The sequence below is a fragment of the Nerophis lumbriciformis genome, linkage group LG04 (assembly GCF_033978685.3).
Source record: "Nerophis lumbriciformis linkage group LG04, RoL_Nlum_v2.1, whole genome shotgun sequence".
NCBI lineage: Eukaryota > Metazoa > Chordata > Actinopteri > Syngnathiformes > Syngnathidae > Nerophis > Nerophis lumbriciformis.
This window is the reverse complement of record NC_084551.2, coordinates 53,741,656-53,760,381: the sequence shown is the minus strand read 5'-3', so window position 1 is coordinate 53,760,381 and position 18,726 is coordinate 53,741,656. Positions and strand designations below refer to the sequence as shown.

The window sequence follows — 18,726 nt, the reverse complement described above, 5'->3', positions numbered from 1 at the left end:
TTATGTTAGATCCACTATGGACTGGACTCTCACTATTATGTTAGATCCACTATGGACTGGACTCTCACTATTATGTTAGATCCACTATGGACTGGACTCTCACTATTATGTTAGATCCACTATGGACTGGACTCTCACTATTATGTTAGATCCACTATGGACTGGACTCTCACTATTATGTTAGATCCACTATGGACTGGACTCACACTATTATGTTAGATCCACTATGGACTGGACTCACACTATTATGTTAGATCCACTATGGACTGGACTCTCACAATATTATGCTAAATCCACTATGGACTGGACTCTCACTAACATGTTAGATCCACTATGGACTGGACTCTCACTATTATGTTAGATCCACTATGGACTGGACTCTCACTATTATGTTAGATCCACTATAGACTGGACTCTCACTATTATGTTAGATCCACTATGGACTGGACTCTCACTAGCATGTTAGATCCACTATGGACTGGACTCTCACTATCATGTTAGATCCACTATGGACTGGACTCTCACTATCATGTTAGATCCACTATGGACTGGACTCTCACTATTATGTTAGATCCACTATGGACTGGACTCTCACTATTATGTTAGATCCACAATGGACTGGACTCTCACACTATTATGTTAGATCCACTATGGACTGAAATCTCACACTATTATGTTAGATCCACTATGGACTGGACTCTCACTATCATGTTAGATCCACTATGGACTGGACTCTCACTATTATGTTAGATCCACTATGGACTGGACTCTCACTATCATGTTAGATCCACTATGGACTGGACTCTCACTATTATGTTAGATCCACTATGGACTGGACTCTCACTATTATGTTAGATCCACTATGGACTGGACTCTCACTACCATGTTAGATCCACTATGGACTGGACTCTCACTATTATGTTAGATCCACTATGGACTGGACTCTCACACTATTATGTTAGATCCACTATGGACTGGACTCTCACTATTATGCTAAATCCACTATGGACTGGACTCTCACACTATTATGTTAGATCCACTATGGACTGGACTCTCACACTATTATGTTAGATCCACTATGGACTGGACTCTCACACTATTATGTTAGATCCACTATGGACTGGACTCTCACTATTATGTTAGATCCACTATGGACTGGACTCTCACACTATTATGTTAGATCCACTATGGACTGGACTCTCACACTATTATGTTAGATCCACTATGGACTGGACTCTCACTATTATGTTAGATCCACTATGGACTGGACTCTCACTATCATGTTAGATCCACTATGGACTGGACTCTCACTATCATGTTAGATCCACTATGGACTGGACTCTCACTATTATGTTAGATCCACTATGGACTGGACTCTCACTATTATGTTAGATCCACTATGGACTGGACTCTCACTATTATGTTAGATCCACTATGGACTGGACTCACACTATTATGTTAGATCCACTATGGACTGGACTCTCACTATTATGTTAGATCCACTATGGACTGGACTCTCACTATTATGTTAGATCCACTATGGACTGGACTCTCACTATTATGTTAGATCCACTATGGACTGGACTCTCACTATTATGTTAGATCCACTATGGACTGGACTCTCACTATTATGTTAGATCCACTATGGACTGGACTCACACTATTATGTTAGATCCACTATGGACTGGACTCACACTATTATGTTAGATCCACTATGGACTGGACTCTCACAATATTATGCTAAATCCACTATGGACTGGACTCTCACTAACATGTTAGATCCACTATGGACTGGACTCTCACTATTATGTTAGATCCACTATGGACTGGACTCTCACTATTATGTTAGATCCACTATAGACTGGACTCTCACTATTATGTTAGATCCACTATGGACTGGACTCTCACTAGCATGTTAGATCCACTATGGACTGGACTCTCACTATTATGTTAGATCCACTATGGACTGGACTCTCACTATTATGTTAGATCCACAATGGACTGGACTCTCACACTATTATGTTAGATCCACTATGGACTGGACTCTCACACTATTATGTTAGATCCACTATGGACTGGACTCTCACTATCATGTTAGATCCACTATGGACTGGACTCTCACTATTATGTTAGATCCACTATGGACTGGACTCTCACACTATTATGTTAGATCCACTATGGACTGGACTCTCACTATCATGTTAGATCCACTATGGACTGGACTCTCACTATTATGTTAGATCCACTATGGACTGGACTCTCACTATCATGTTAGATCCACTATGGACTGGACTCTCACACTATTATGTTAGATCCACTATGGACTGGACTCTCACTATTATGCTAAATCCACTATGGACTGGACTCTCACACTATTATGTTAGATCCACTATGGACTGGACTCTCACACTATTATGTTAGATCCACTATGGACTGGACTCTCACTATTATGTTAGATCCACTATGGACTGGACTCTCACACTATTATGTTAGATCCACTATGGACTGGACTCTCACACTATTATGTTAGATCCACTATGGACTGGACTCTCACTATTATGTTAGATCCACTATGGACTGGACTCTCACTATCATGTTAGATCCACTATGGACTGGACTCTCACTATCATGTTAGATCCACTATGGACTGGACTCTCACTATTATGTTAGATCCACAATGGACTGGACTCTCACACTATTATGTTAGATCCACTATGGACTGGACTCTCACACTATTATGTTAGATCCACTAAGGACTGGACTCTCACTATCATGTTAGATCCACTATGGACTGGACTCATACTATTATGTTAGATCCACTATGGACTGGACTCTCACACTATTATGTTAGATCCACTATGGACTGGACTCTCACTATCATGTTAGATCCACTATGGACTGGACTCTCACTATTATGTTAGATCCACTATGGACTGGACTCTCACTATCATGTTAGATCCACTATGGACTGGACTCTCACACTATTATGTTAGATCCACTATGGACTGGACTCTCACTATTATGTTAGATCCACTATGGACTGGACTCTCACTATTATGTTAGATCCACTATGGACTGGACTCTCACTATTATGTTAGATCCACTATGGACTGGACTCTCACTATTATGTTAGATCCACTATGGACTGGACTCTCACTATCATGTTAGATCCACTATGGACTGGACTCTCACTATTATGTTAGATCCACTATGGACTGGACTCTCACTATCATGTTGGATCCACTATGGACTGGACTCTCACTATTATGTTAGAACCACTATGGACTGGACTCTCACTATTATGTTGGATCCACTATGGACTGGACTCTCACTATTATGTTAGATCCACTATGGACTGGACTCTCACTATCATGTTAGATCCACTATGGACTGGACTCTCACTATCATGTTAGATCCACTATGGACTGGACTCTCACTATTATGTTAGATCCACTATGGACTGGACTCTCACTATCATGTTAGATCCACTATGGACTGGACTCTCACTATTATGTTAGATCCACTATGGACTGGACTCTCACTATTATGTTAGATCCACTATAGACTGGACTCTCACTATTATGTTAGATCCACTATGGACTGGACTCTCACTATCATGTTAGATCCACTATGGACTGGACTCTCACTATCATGTTAGATCCACTATGGACTGGACTCTCACTATTATGTTAGATCCACTATGGACTGGACTCTCACTATTATGTTAGATCCACAATGGACTGGACTCTCACACTATTATGTTAGATCCACTATGGACTGGACTCTCACACTATTATGTTAGATCCACTATGGACTGGACTCTCACTATCATGTTAGATCCACTATGGACTGGACTCTCACTATTATGTTAGATCCACTATGGACTGGACTCTCACTATTATGTTAGATCCACTATGGACTGGACTCTCACTATCATGTTAAATCCACTATGGACTGGACTCTCACTATTATGTTAGATCCACTATGGACTGGACTCTCACACTATTATGTTAGATCCACTATGGACTGGACTCTCACTATTATGCTAAATCCACTATGGACTGGACTCTCACACTATTATGTTAGATCCACTATGGACTGGACTCTCACACTATTATGTTAGATCCACTATGGACTGGACTCTCACACTATTATGTTAGATCCACTATGGACTGGACTCTCACTATTATGTTAGATCCACTATGGACTGGACTCTCACACTATTATGTTAGATCCACTATGGACTGGACTCTCACACTATTATGTTAGATCCACTATGGACTGGACTCTCACTATTATGTTAGATCCACTATGGACTGGACTCTCACTATTATGTTAGATCCACTATGGACTGGACTCTCACTATTATGTTAGATCCACTATGGACTGGACTCACACTATTATGTTAGATCCACTATGGACTGGACTCTCACTATTATGTTAGATCCACTATGGACTGGACTCTCACTATTATGTTAGATCCACTATGGACTGGACTCTCACTATTATGTTAGATCCACTATGGACTGGACTCTCACTATTATGTTAGATCCACTATGGACTGGACTCTCACTATTATGTTAGATCCACTATGGACTGGACTCACACTATTATGTTAGATCCACTATGGACTGGACTCACACTATTATGTTAGATCCACTATGGACTGGACTCTCACAATATTATGCTAAATCCACTATGGACTGGACTCTCACTAACATGTTAGATCCACTATGGACTGGACTCTCACTATTATGTTAGATCCACTATGGACTGGACTCTCACTATTATGTTAGATCCACTATAGACTGGACTCTCACTATTATGTTAGATCCACTATGGACTGGACTCTCACTATCATGTTAGATCCACTATGGACTGGACTCTCACTATAATGTTAGATCCACTATGGACTGGACTCTCACTATTATGTTAGATCCACTATGGACTGGACTCTCACTATTATGTTAGATCCACAATGGACTGGACTCTCACACTATTATGTTAGATCCACTATGGACTGGACTCTCACACTATTATGTTAGATCCACTATGGACTGGACTCTCACTATCATGTTAGATCCACTATGGACTGGACTCTCACTATTATGTTAGATCCACTATGGACTGGACTCTCACACTATTATGTTAGATCCACTATGGACTGGACTCTCACTATCATGTTAGATCCACTATGGACTGGACTCTCACTATTATGTTAGATCCACTATGGACTGGACTCTCACTATCATGTTAGATCCACTATGGACTGGACTCTCACACTATTATGTTAGATCCACTATGGACTGGACTCTCACTATTATGCTAAATCCACTATGGACTGGACTCTCACACTATTATGTTAGATCCACTATGGACTGGACTCTCACACTATTATGTTAGATCCACTATGGACTGGACTCTCACTATTATGTTAGATCCACTATGGACTGGACTCTCACACTATTATGTTAGATCCACTATGGACTGGACTCTCACACTATTATGTTAGATCCACTATGGACTGGACTCTCACTATCATGTTAGATCCACTATGGACTGGACTCTCACTATCATGTTAGATCCACTATGGACTGGACTCTCACTATTATGTTAGATCCACTATGGACTGGACTCTCACTATTATGTTAGATCCACTATGGACTGGACTCTCACTATTATGTTAGATCCACTATGGACTGGACTCACACTATTATGTTAGATCCACTATGGACTGGACTCTCACTATTATGTTAGATCCACTATGGACTGGACTCTCACTATTATGTTAGATCCACTATGGACTGGACTCTCACTATTATGTTAGATCCACTATGGACTGGACTCTCACTATTATGTTAGATCCACTATGGACTGGACTCTCACTATTATGTTAGATCCACTATGGACTGGACTCACACTATTATGTTAGATCCACTATGGACTGGACTCACACTATTATGTTAGATCCACTATGGACTGGACTCTCACAATATTATGCTAAATCCACTATGGACTGGACTCTCACAATATTATGTTAGATCCACTATGGACTGGACTCTCACCCTATTATGTTAGATCCACTATGGACTGGACTCTCACTATTATGTTAGATCCACTATGGACTGGACTCTCACTATTATGTTAAATCCACTATGGACTGGACTCTCACTATTATGTTAGATCCACTATGGACTGGACTCTCACTATTATGTTAGATCCACTATGGACTGGACTCTCACTATTATGTTAGATCCACTATGGACTGGACTCACACTATTATGTTAGATCCACTATGGACTGGACTCTCACTATTATGTTAGATCCACTATGGACTGGACTCTCACTATTATGTTAGATCCACTATGGACTGGACTCTCACTATTATGTTAGATCCACTATGGACTGGACTCTCACTATTATGTTAGATCCACTATGGACTGGACTCTCACTATTATGTTAGATCCACTATGGAACTGACTCACACTATTATGTTAGATCCACTATGGACTGGACTCACACTATTATGTTAGATCCACTATGGACTGGACTCTCACAATATTATGCTAAATCCACTATGGACTGGACTCTCACAATATTATGTTAGATCCACTATGGACTGGACTCTCACCCTATTATGTTAGATCCACTATGGACTGGACTCTCACTATTATGTTAGATCCACTATGGACTGGACTCTCACTATTATGTTAGATCCACTATGGACTGGACTCTCATTATTATGTTAGATCCACTATGGACTAGACTCTCACTATTATATTAGATCCACTATGGACTGGACTCTCACTATTATGTTAGATCCACTATGGACTGGACTCTCACACTATTATGTTAGATCCACTATGGACTGGACTCTCACTATTATGTTAGATCCACTATGGACTGGACTCTCACTATTATGTTAGATCCACTATGGACTGGACTCTCACACTATTATGTTAGATCCACTATGGACTGGACTCTCACTATCATGTTAGATCCACTATGGACTGGACTCTCACTATTATGCTAAATCCACTATGGACTGGACTCTCACACTATTATGTTAGATCCACTATGGACTGGACTCTCACACTATTATGTTAGATCCACTATGGACTGGACTCTCACACTATTATGTTAGATCCACTATGGACTGGACTCTCACACTATTATGTTAGATCCACTATGGACTGGACTCTCACTATCATGTTAGATCCACTATGGACTGGACTCTCACTATTATGCTAAATCCACTATGGACTGGACTCTCACACTATTATGTTAGATCCACTATGGACTGGACTCTCACACTATTATGTTAGATCCACTATGGACTGGACTCTCACACTATTATGTTAGATCCACTATGGACTGGACTCTCACTATTATGTTAGATCCACTATGGACTGGACTCTCACACTATTATGTTAGATCCATTATGGACTGGACTCTCACACTATTATGTTAGATCCATTATGGACTGGACTCTCACTATTATGTTAGATCCACTATGGACTGGACTCTCACTATCATGTTAGATCCACTATGGACTGGACTCTCACTATTATGTTAGATCCACTATGGACTGGACTCTCACTATTATGTTAGATCCACTATGGACTGGACTTTTACAATATTATGTTAGATCCACTATGGACTGGACTCTCTCACTATTATGTTAGATCCACTATGGACTGGACTCACACTATTATGTTAGATCCACTATGGACTGGACTCACACTATTATGTTAGATCCACTATGGACTGGACTCTCACAATATTATGCTAAATCCACTATGGACTGGACTCTCACAATATTATGTTAGATCCACTATGGACTGGACTCTCACCCTATTATGTTAGATCCACTATGGACTGGACTCTCACTATTATGTTAGATCCACTATGGACTGGACTCTCACTATTATGTTAGATCCACTATGGACTGGACTCTCACAATATTATGCTAAATCTACTATGGACTGGACTCTCACAATATTATGTTAGATCCACTATGGACTGGACTCTCACCCTATTATGTTAGATCCACTATGGACTGGACTCTCACTATTATGTTAGATCCACTATGGACTGGACTCACACTATTATGTTAGATCCACTATGGACTGGACTCTCACTATCATGTTAGATCCACTATGGACTGGACTCTCACTATCATGTTAGATCCACTATGGACTGGACTCTCACTATCATGTTAGATCCACTATGGACTGGATAAATGACAAATGAATAAACATTACGATTTGACACCTCGGCATTGTACCAACAGTTGATATTATGATTTATTGACTACATTTAAAACACTTCCTTGTGGTCTACATAACATGTCATGCTAATTATTTCGGTCAAGATGTTGCATGGATGATGTTTATACTGACTGTTATGAAATGTAGAACAAAAACTTTGATCCTAATATGACCTTTTTTTTAAAGGAAGGACGCTTATTGTGGTGGTCGATTGAACACATTCTTCTCTCTTTACTCAGGTCGATTCTGGAAAGTAAACAAGTTTAAAGAAAGTGTTTGGAGGCCGCTCCACATTCCTGACACACACACACACACACACACACACACACACCCACACACACACTCACGGTGAGAGGAAGTCAGCACAAAAGCGAGCAGGATTGGTCAAGCGAGACGAACTGGTGTTGCATTCTGACTGCATTCCAACTTTGTGGCAAGGCAAGAACAGGGAGAGGACCACTCGACCATCGTTCTGAGGAGGTAAGTTATGATTATTCTCTCCTAACGCCTTCCGTTTGTTAACTGTGCCGCCGCGCTGGTCATGTGACGGAGACCAGCGTCTTTATCTCCGCTTCCGTCACGCCGATAAGCCTCCGGCAGCGAGAGCGCCGGGTCGAAAGAACTCGGGAGATAAAAAGCCAAAGCAACTGCTGACTGCGGCGTTTTAGCGGCGGGAGTGTCTCGCCGTGCCCCGCCGCTGAACTGATGAAATCCTCCCCAACACCTCGCAGGAGATGGTCAAAAGATACAGCACATATTGCAAGAGCTCCTCGGCCCAGGCGGCCCGTGACTCAACAGCACCGTTTTAATAACACGCAGGCTTGTTTTTAAAGACATTAATAAGAAGCTCTGGTGTCGGGCTCCCAAAGGGTCAACCGGGGTCCTTGGGCGGGTTTAAAGGAAAGCGCCGATATTAGCATCAGCGACGAGCGTGATTTAGCACGTAATTAATGTGGAATTTTGGCTCCGGGCAAAATGAAAATGCGCAGTAAAATGTTGGGCGTGAGACTGTTTGAAACCAGAGCAGATGCATTTAATAGGGGCGTCCAAAAAAAATAATATTAAAATTAATCGCAATTCTTATTTGTAACAATTCTTAATCGATTAAAAAAAAAATCAATTTTTAGAATTTTTTTTTTTTAATGTGCAAGTCAAAACAAAAGAAAAACTGACAAAAAATAAGAGGAACTTATATATCAGTACAAAGTCCTGAAATAATATTCTTGGGTGCATTTCTGCATTATATTTTAACATTAAATGTATCTATTAACCTCTTTTGGCCGTCTTTCTGACACTTACATGTACAAAACCCCAAACCGGTAAAGTTGTCACGTTGTGTAAATGGTAAATAAAAAGAGAATACAAAGATTTGCAAATCCTTTTCAACTTATATTCAATTGAATAGACTGCAAAGACAAGATATTTAACGTTCCAATTGGAAAACGTTGTTATTTTTGGCAAATTTTAGCTCATATGGAATTTGATTCTTGCAACATGTTTTCAAAAAAGCTGGCACGAGTGGCAAAAAAGACAGAGAAAGTTGAGGAATGCTCATGAAACACTTATTTGGAACATCCCACAGGTGGACAGGCTAATTGGGAACAGGTGGGTGCCATGATTGGGTATAATAGCAGCTTCCATTTAAATGCTCAGTCATTCACAAACAAGGACGGGGCGATGGTCACCACTTTGTCAACAAATGCCTGAGCAAATTGTCCAACAGTTTAAGAACATTTCTCAACAAGCTATTGCAAGGAATTTAGGGATTTCACCATCTACGGTCCGTAATATCATCAAAAGGTGCAGAGAATCTGGAGAAATCACTGCACGTAAGCGATGATATTACAGACCTTCGATCCCTCAGGCGGTACTGCATCAAAAGCGACATCAGTGTGTACAGGATATCACCACATGGGCTCAGTAACACTTCAGAAAACCACTGTCAGTGACTACAGTGTGTCCCTACATCTGTAAGTGCAAGTTAAAACTATATTATGCAAAGCCAAAGCCATTTATCAACAACACCCAGAAACGTCGCCGGCTTCACTGGGCCCGAGCTCGTTTCAGATGGACCGATGCAAAGTGGAAAAGTGTTCTGTGGTCTGACGAGTCCACATTTCAAATTGTTTTTGGAAACTGTGGACGTCGTGTCCTCCGGACCAAAGAGGAAAAGATCCATCCGGATTGTTATAGGCGCAAAGTGTAAACACCAGCATGTGTGATGGTATGGGGGTGTATTAGTGCCCAAGACATGGGTAACTTACACATCTGTGAAGGCACCATTAATGCTGAAAGGTTTTGGAGCAACATATGTTGCCATCCAAGCAACGTTACCATGGACGCCCCTGCTTATTTCAGCAAGACGATGCCAAGTCACGTGTTACATCAACGTGGCTTCATAATAAAAGAGTGCGGGTACTAGACTGGCCTGCCTGTAGTCCAGACCTGTCTCCCATTGAAAATGTGTGGCGCATTATGAAGCCTAAAATAGCACAACGGAGACCCCCGGACTGTTGAACAACTTAAGCTGTACATCAAGCAAGAATGGGAAAGAATTCCACCTGAGAAGCTTGAAAAATGTGTCTCCTCAGTTCCCAAACGTTTACTGAGTGTTGTTAAAAGGAAAGGCCATGTAACACAGTGGTAAAAATGTCCCTGTGACAACTTTTTTGCAATGTGTTGCTGCCATTAAATTCTAAGTTAATGATTATTTGCAAAAAAAATAAATATTTTCTCAGTGTGAACATTAAATATCTTGTCTTTGCAGTCTATTCAATTGAATATAAGTTGAAAAGGATTTGCAAATCATTGTATTCTGTTTTTATTTACCATTTACACAATGTGACAACTTCACTGCTTTTGGGTTTTGTACCAGAGACTTTTTACTTGATCGTTCACCAACAATATAGTCATTGAAAATGTCATGTCCTGTAAATGTGTCCAGCATCTACATCAACAATGTGATTTGTCTGGCTGGCTGGACAGGACAAAGGACAAATGTAATGTCAAATTCTATAACATGCGTGCAAAGAACTCATTTGGCAACTCTATCCTGTAGCCACGCCCCCTCGGGTAACATACTCCATCACGTCAAAAATATACCTTCTCGCTGGCTACTGAGGAATACTTCAGAACAGGTCTTTTCAACTCAAAATGAAGAGAGCCGCAGTTTCAAAAGAGCCCAAGGGCTCAGGGGCCGGACACTGAAATGTGGATGTTTCAACAGAAAAGTGCCTCCACAGGTTATATTCCTTTGAGACTGCGTTTACTTAATTGCAAAGTAAACACGTCGGCTTTCACACTGCACTGTCAATAAATTAATTATTCTGCCCTCGCTACTCGTTTCCAGCGTGCGCGGCTAGACAGATAGTTAAAAGTTAAAGTTAAAGTTAAAGTACCAATGATTGTCACACACACACTAGGTGTGGCGAGATTATTCTCTGCATTTGACCCATCACCCTTGATCACCCCCTGGGAGGTGAGGGGAGCAGTGGGCAGCAGCGGTGGCCGCGCCCGGGAATCATTTTGGTGATTTAACCCCCAATTCCAACCCTTGATGCTGAGTGCCAAGCAGGGAGGTAATGGGTCCCATTTTTATAGTCTTTGGTATGACTCGGCCGGGGTTTGAACTCACAACCTACCGATCTCAGGGCGGACACTCTAACCACTAGGCCACTGAGTAGGTAACAGCATGAAGAAACAGAAGCTCCAGAAGTTTTGTTGAGGACACTTCTTCTTTAATTTAGATTTGTGAGATTGAAAATGTAAACATAAAATAAACATTAGAAAGGGTATAAGGTCCATTCATTATTTTACCTAATAAAGCCTATTAAAAACCCTGTTTCCATATGAGTTGGGAAATTGTGTTAGATGTAAATATAAACGGAATACAATGATTTGCAAATCCTTTTCAACCCATATTCAATTGAATGCACTACAAAGACAACATATTTGATGTTCAAACTCATAAACTTGATTTATTTTTTTTGCAAATAATAATTAACTTAGAATTTCATGGCTGCAACACGTGCCAAAGTAGTTGGGAAAGGGCATATTCACCACTGTGTTACATGGCCTTTCCTTTTAACAACACTCAGTAAACGTTTGGGAACTGAGGAGACACATTTTTCAAGCTTCTCAGGTGGAATTCTTTCCCATTCTTGCTTGATGTACAGCTTAAGTTGTTCAACAGTCCGGGGGTCTCCGTTGTGCTATTTTAGGCTTCATAATGCGCCACACATTTTCAATGGGAGACAGGTCTGGACTACAGCCAGGCCAGTCTAGTACCCGCACTCTTTTACTATGAAGCCACGTTGATGTAACACGTGGCTTGGCATTGTCTTGCTGAAATAAGCAGGGGCGTCCATGGTAACGTTGCTTGGATGGCAACATATGTTGCTCCAAAACCTGTATGTACCTTTCAGCATTAATGGCGCCTTCACAGATGAGTAAGTTACCCATGTCTTGGGCACTAATACACCCCCATACCATCACACATGCTGGCTTTTACACTTTGCGCCTAGAACAATCTGGATGGTTCTTTTCCTCTTTGGTCCGGAGGACACGACGTCCACAGTTTCCAAAAACAATTTGAAATGTGGACTCGTCAGACCACAGAACACTTTTCCACTTTGTATCAGTCCATCTTAGATGAGCTCAGGCCCAGCGAAGCCGACAGCGTTTCTGGGTGTTGTTGATAAACGGTTTTCGCCTTGCATAAGAGAGTTGTAACTTGCACTTACAGATGTAGCGACAAACTGTAGTTACTGACAGTGGGTTTCTGTAGTGTTCCTGAGCCCTTGTGGTGATATCCTTTACACACTGATGTCGCTTGTTGATGCAGTACAGCCTGAGGGATCGAAGGTCACGGGCTTAGCTGCTTACGTGCAGTGATTTCTCCAGATTCTCTGAACCCTTTGATGATATTACGGAGCGTAGATGGTGAAATCCCTAAATTCCTTGCAATAGCTGGTTGAGAAAGGTTTTTCTTAAACTGTTCAACAATTTGCGCACGCATTTGTTGACAAAGTGGTGACCCTCGCCCCATCCTTGTTTGTGAATGACTGAGCATTTCATGGAATCTACTTTTATACCCAATCATGGCACCCACCTGTTCCCAATTTGCCTGTTCACCTGTGGGATGTTCCAAATAAGTGTTTGATGAGCATTCCTCAACTTTATCAGTATTTATTGCCACCTTTCCCAACTACTTTGTCACGTGTTGCTGGTATCAAATTCTAAAGTGAATGATTATTTGCAAAAAAAAAAAAATGTTTATGAGTTTGAACATCAAATATGTTGTCTTTGTAGCATATTCAACTGAATATGGGTTGAAAATGATTTGCAAATCATTGTATTCCATTTATATTTACATCTAACACAATTTCCCAACTCATATGGAAACGGGGTTTGTATGTATTTTGCATGAATGAAATAGATTTAATAGGTTTAGTGTTGAAACATTAAAACAATAAACTACAAATGTTTACGCGTATAGAAATTAAACAGTGCACACAATGAATGTGGCTCAACACAATTAAACCAAATGTAGCAATATCACTCTCTACTGGTCAAATTTAGCGCTACATGTATTAAACAATATTTTGCTTTTTTGTGTAATTATAATTGTAAACAAATATTTTATCATTCAATGATCTTGAACATTTTAAAGGGGAACTACAATTTAACCCTTGTGTTTGTATAGAAACATATTGTCGGTACTCATTGTTTTGTGATAGAGTGATTGGAGGCGGAGCACATACTTGTTGGTCACAAAAAACATTCATGAAGTTTGTGGACAATGCTGAAGAAACAAGTCCATGTCAGAAAAACGACAAATTTAGCTGAACTGCACCAATTTTGTCAAAAGGAGTGGTCAAAAATTGAAGCAGAAGCTTGTGGATGGCTACCAAAAGCGCCTTATAGCAGGTAAACTTGCCAAGGGACATGTAAGCAAATATTAACATTGCTGTATGTATACTTTTGACCCTCACATTTTCAGTAGACCCATAATAAATTCATATAAGAAGCAAACTTCATGAATGTTTTTTGTGACCAACAAGTATGTGCTCCAATCACTCTATCACAACAAAATAAGAGTTGTAGAAATGATTGTAAACTCAAGACAGCCATGACATGATGTCCTTTACAAGTTTATGTACACTTTTGACCACGACTGTATATGGCAATATAGATTTTAGACCAGGTCACCATTCCCTAGTCCCTCGGATGATGAAATTAGACTGACTGTCATGAAATTGACAAGCTCAGGCTAAAAGAGCCATGAAAAGACGTTAAGCTTTTAAGGCCTAATGCTCGACTGTCGTCATGCTCTTTTTATTCTGTTTGAACAAGATTGCGGACATTCAATGTGAAGAACTTTGTTAAAAAAACAAACATTGTTGCTGTGTTCAGTACCTTCCTTGTTATTCTTTAGGTTGCTTATACTGCCAGGAAGGAAGTCACTCTTGCTAGTGTTGAACGATAACGACGATATATGAGAAGACGTTTCTACAATAACCAAAATAAAAACAATACAATATATGTATTTATCCTGATATATATACATATATACATGCATACATGTATATATATATACACACATATGTGTGTGTATATATATATATATATATGTATATATATATATATACACAGGTAAAAGCCAGTAAATTAGAATATTTTGAAAAACTTGATTAATTTCAGTAATTGCATTCAAAAGGTGTAACTTGTACATTATATTTATTCATTGCACACAGACTGATGCATTCAAATGTTTATTTTATTTAATTTTGATGATATGAAGTGGCAACAAATGAAAATCCAAAATTCCGTGTGTCACAAAATTAGAATATTACTTAAGGCTAATACAAAAAAGGGATTTTTAGAAATGTTGGCCAACTGAAAAGTATGAAAATGAAAAATATGAGCATGTACAATACTCAATACTTGGTTGGAGCTCCTTTTGCCTCAATTACTGCGTTAATGCGGCGTGGCATGGAGTCGATGAGTTTCTGGCACTGCTCAGGTGTTATGAGAGCCCAGGTTGCTCTGATAGTGGCCTTCAACTCTTCTGCGTTTTTGGGTCTGGCATTCTGCATCTTCCTTTTCACAATACCCCACAGATTTTCTATGGGGCTAAGGTCAGGGGAGTTGGCGGGCCAATTTAGAACAGAAATACCATGGTCCGTAAACCAAGCACGGGTAGATTTTGCGCTGTGTGCAGGCGCCAAGTCCTGTTGGAACTTGAAATCTCCATCTCCATAGAGCAGGTCAGCAACAGGAAGCATGAAGTGCTCTAAAACTTGCTGGTAGACGGCTGCGTTGACCCTGGATCTCAGGAAACAGAGTGGACCGACACCAGCAGATGACATGGCACCCCAAACCATCACTGATGGTGGAAACTTTACACTAGACTTCAGGCAACGTGGATCCTGTGCCTCTCCTGTCTTCCTCCAGACTCTGGGACCTCGATTTCCAAAGGAAATGCAAAATTTGCATGGTTGGGTGATGGTTTGGGGTGCCATGTCATCTGCTGGTGTCGGTCCACTCTGTTTCCTGAGATCCAGGGTCAACGCAGCCGTCTACCAGCAAGTTTTAGAGCACTTCATGCTTTCTGCTGCTGACCTGCTCTATGGAGATGGAGATTTCAAGTTCCAACAGGACTTGGCGCCTGCACACAGCGCAAAATCTACCCGTGCTTGGTTTACGGACCATGGTATTTCTGTTCTAAATTGGCCCGCCAACTCCCCTGACCTTAGCCCCATAGAAAATCTGTGGGGTATTGTGAAAAGGAAGATGCAGAATGCCAGACCCAAAAACGCAGAAGAGTTGAAGGCCACTATCAGAGCAACCTGGGCTCTCATAACACCTGAGCAGTGCCAGAAACTCATCGACTCCATGCCACGCCGCATTAACGCAGTAATTGAGGCAAAAGGAGCTCCAACCAAGTATTGAGTATTGTACATGCTCATATTTTTCATTTTCATACTTTTCAGTTGGCCAACATTTCTAAAAATCCCTTTTTTGTATTAGCCTTAAGTAATATTCTAATTTTGTGACACACGGAATTTTGGATTTTCATTTGTTGCCACTTCAAATCATCAAAATTAAATGAAATAAACATTTGAATGCATCAGTCTGTGTGCAATGAATAAATATAATGTACAAGTTACACCTTTTGAATGCAATTACTGAAATTAATCAAGTTTTTCAAAATATTCTAATTTACTGGCTTTTACCTGTGTATATATATATATATATATATATATATATATATACATGCATGTATAAATAAACACATATGTGTATATAATATATATATACAGTATATATATATATATATATATATATATATATATATATATATATATATACTGTATATATGTCACCCTCCCTCCCTTTTCTAACGCTTATTCCCTTCGGGGTTGCGGGGGGCGCTGGAGCCTATCTCAGCTACAATCGGGCGGAAGGCGGGGTACACCCTGGACAAGTCGCCAGCTCATCGCATGGCTACATATATTTATATATATACACACATACTGTATATATACACACACACAAACACACATATATATATATATATATACACACACATATATGTATTTACATATATATATATATATATATATACACACGCATGTATATATATATATATATATATATATTTATATATATATATATATATATATATTTATATATATATATATATATATATATATATATATACATACACACATACTATTAACACATATATACATATACAATATATACAAACATATATATATATATATATATATATATATATATATATATACACATACATATATATATACACAAACATATATACACACACATACATACACACACACATTTTAATTACAGCAAGGTGGTCTTGCCGCTGGGCCTTAGGCCTGTCGCACCTCCACCGGTGCCTGTGGTGGACTGTGCATGGCAGGGACGTCCTCTTCCCTGAGGCAGGCCTAAACCTGACCGCATACCAGAAAAGGTTTTGCTGCAGGGTCTTCAGCTGGGGACCACCTCTCATTGATGTTTCGCCCCTTAGCCCAGAACATCTCCCGGTGGCGGGGCAGTGAACAGGGACGTCTCCCTGACACCCCCTGCAGCAAAACCTACTTGGATACTGCTCCCCAAGCCTTGTCGCGTCGTTTGAGCCAGAGCCAGTGGATAGCTTTTTCTGCTACTTCTGAGAGCTCCTTGGTGGATCTGCTCAGGGTGGCTCCACGTAGTCCCAGGTCCTTGAGCAGACGTGATGTTGATCTGCCCACAAAGCCTCTGGCTCCCACCTCCACCGGATACAGTCTCACCCTCCATCCACTTTCTCTGCAGTCCGCGACCAGGTCTGCATACTTTGCCTTCTTTCTCTCGTAGGCAGCTTCCAGTCCCTCCTCCCATGGCACTGTCAGCTCAATCAGTACTACTGACTTCAGAGCTGCAGACCACAGCACAACATCTGGTCTTAAGGTGGTGCTGCATATCTCCTGTGGGAACTGGAGCTGCCTGCCCAGGTCCACTTCCATCTTCCACGCCGCCCCTGGTGTTAATAGCTTGGCGGGTGTTCTCTTGCTGGAATGTGTGCACATATATATATATATATATATATATATATATATATATATATATATATATATATACATACACAAACATACCTGTATATATAAACACACACATATACACACATACAAGTATATACATAAACATATATACAGTACATGCATATACATACACACAAATACATATGTATAAATACACACATGTATATATACACACATACTATAAACACATATATACATATACAATATATACAAACTAATATATATATATATATATATACACACACATCTACTATATACACATATATATATATATATATATATATATATATATATATATATATATATATATATATATATATATAGATACACACACATCTACTATATACATATATATATATATATATATATATATACACAAACATATACACACACATTCATACACACATATATATATATATATATATATATATATATATACATACACAAACATATACATATACACACACATATACACACATAAAAGTATATACATAAATATATATACAGTACATGCATATATATATATACACGCGAATACATATATGTATATATATATAAACATTAGAGATGTCTGATAATATCGACCTGCCGATATTATCGGACGATAAATGCTTTAAAATGTAATATCGGAAATTATAGGTATCATTTTTTTTAATATCGGTATCGTTTTTTCTCATTTTTATTTTTTATTAAATCAACATAAAAAACACAAGATACACTTACAATTAGTGCACCATCCCAAAAAACCTCCCTCCCCCATTTACACTCATTCACACAAAAGGGTTGTTTCTTTCTGTTATTAATATTGTGGTTCCTACATTATATATCAATATATATCAATACAG

General features: G+C 39.6%; 1 protein-coding gene across 1 annotated transcript in view; it reads left to right on the top strand.

The window, feature by feature from the left end:
* The first annotated feature begins 8,622 nt into the window (after positions 1–8,622).
* tlr18 (toll-like receptor 18) overlaps positions 8,623–18,726 on the top strand; it is a 46,849-nt gene continuing 36,745 nt past the window's right edge. Inside the window, exon 1 of the mRNA XM_061958815.2 lies at positions 8,623–8,750. The gene's annotated coding sequence lies outside the window, so the exon portion shown is untranslated. The remainder of the gene's footprint in view (positions 8,751–18,726) is intronic.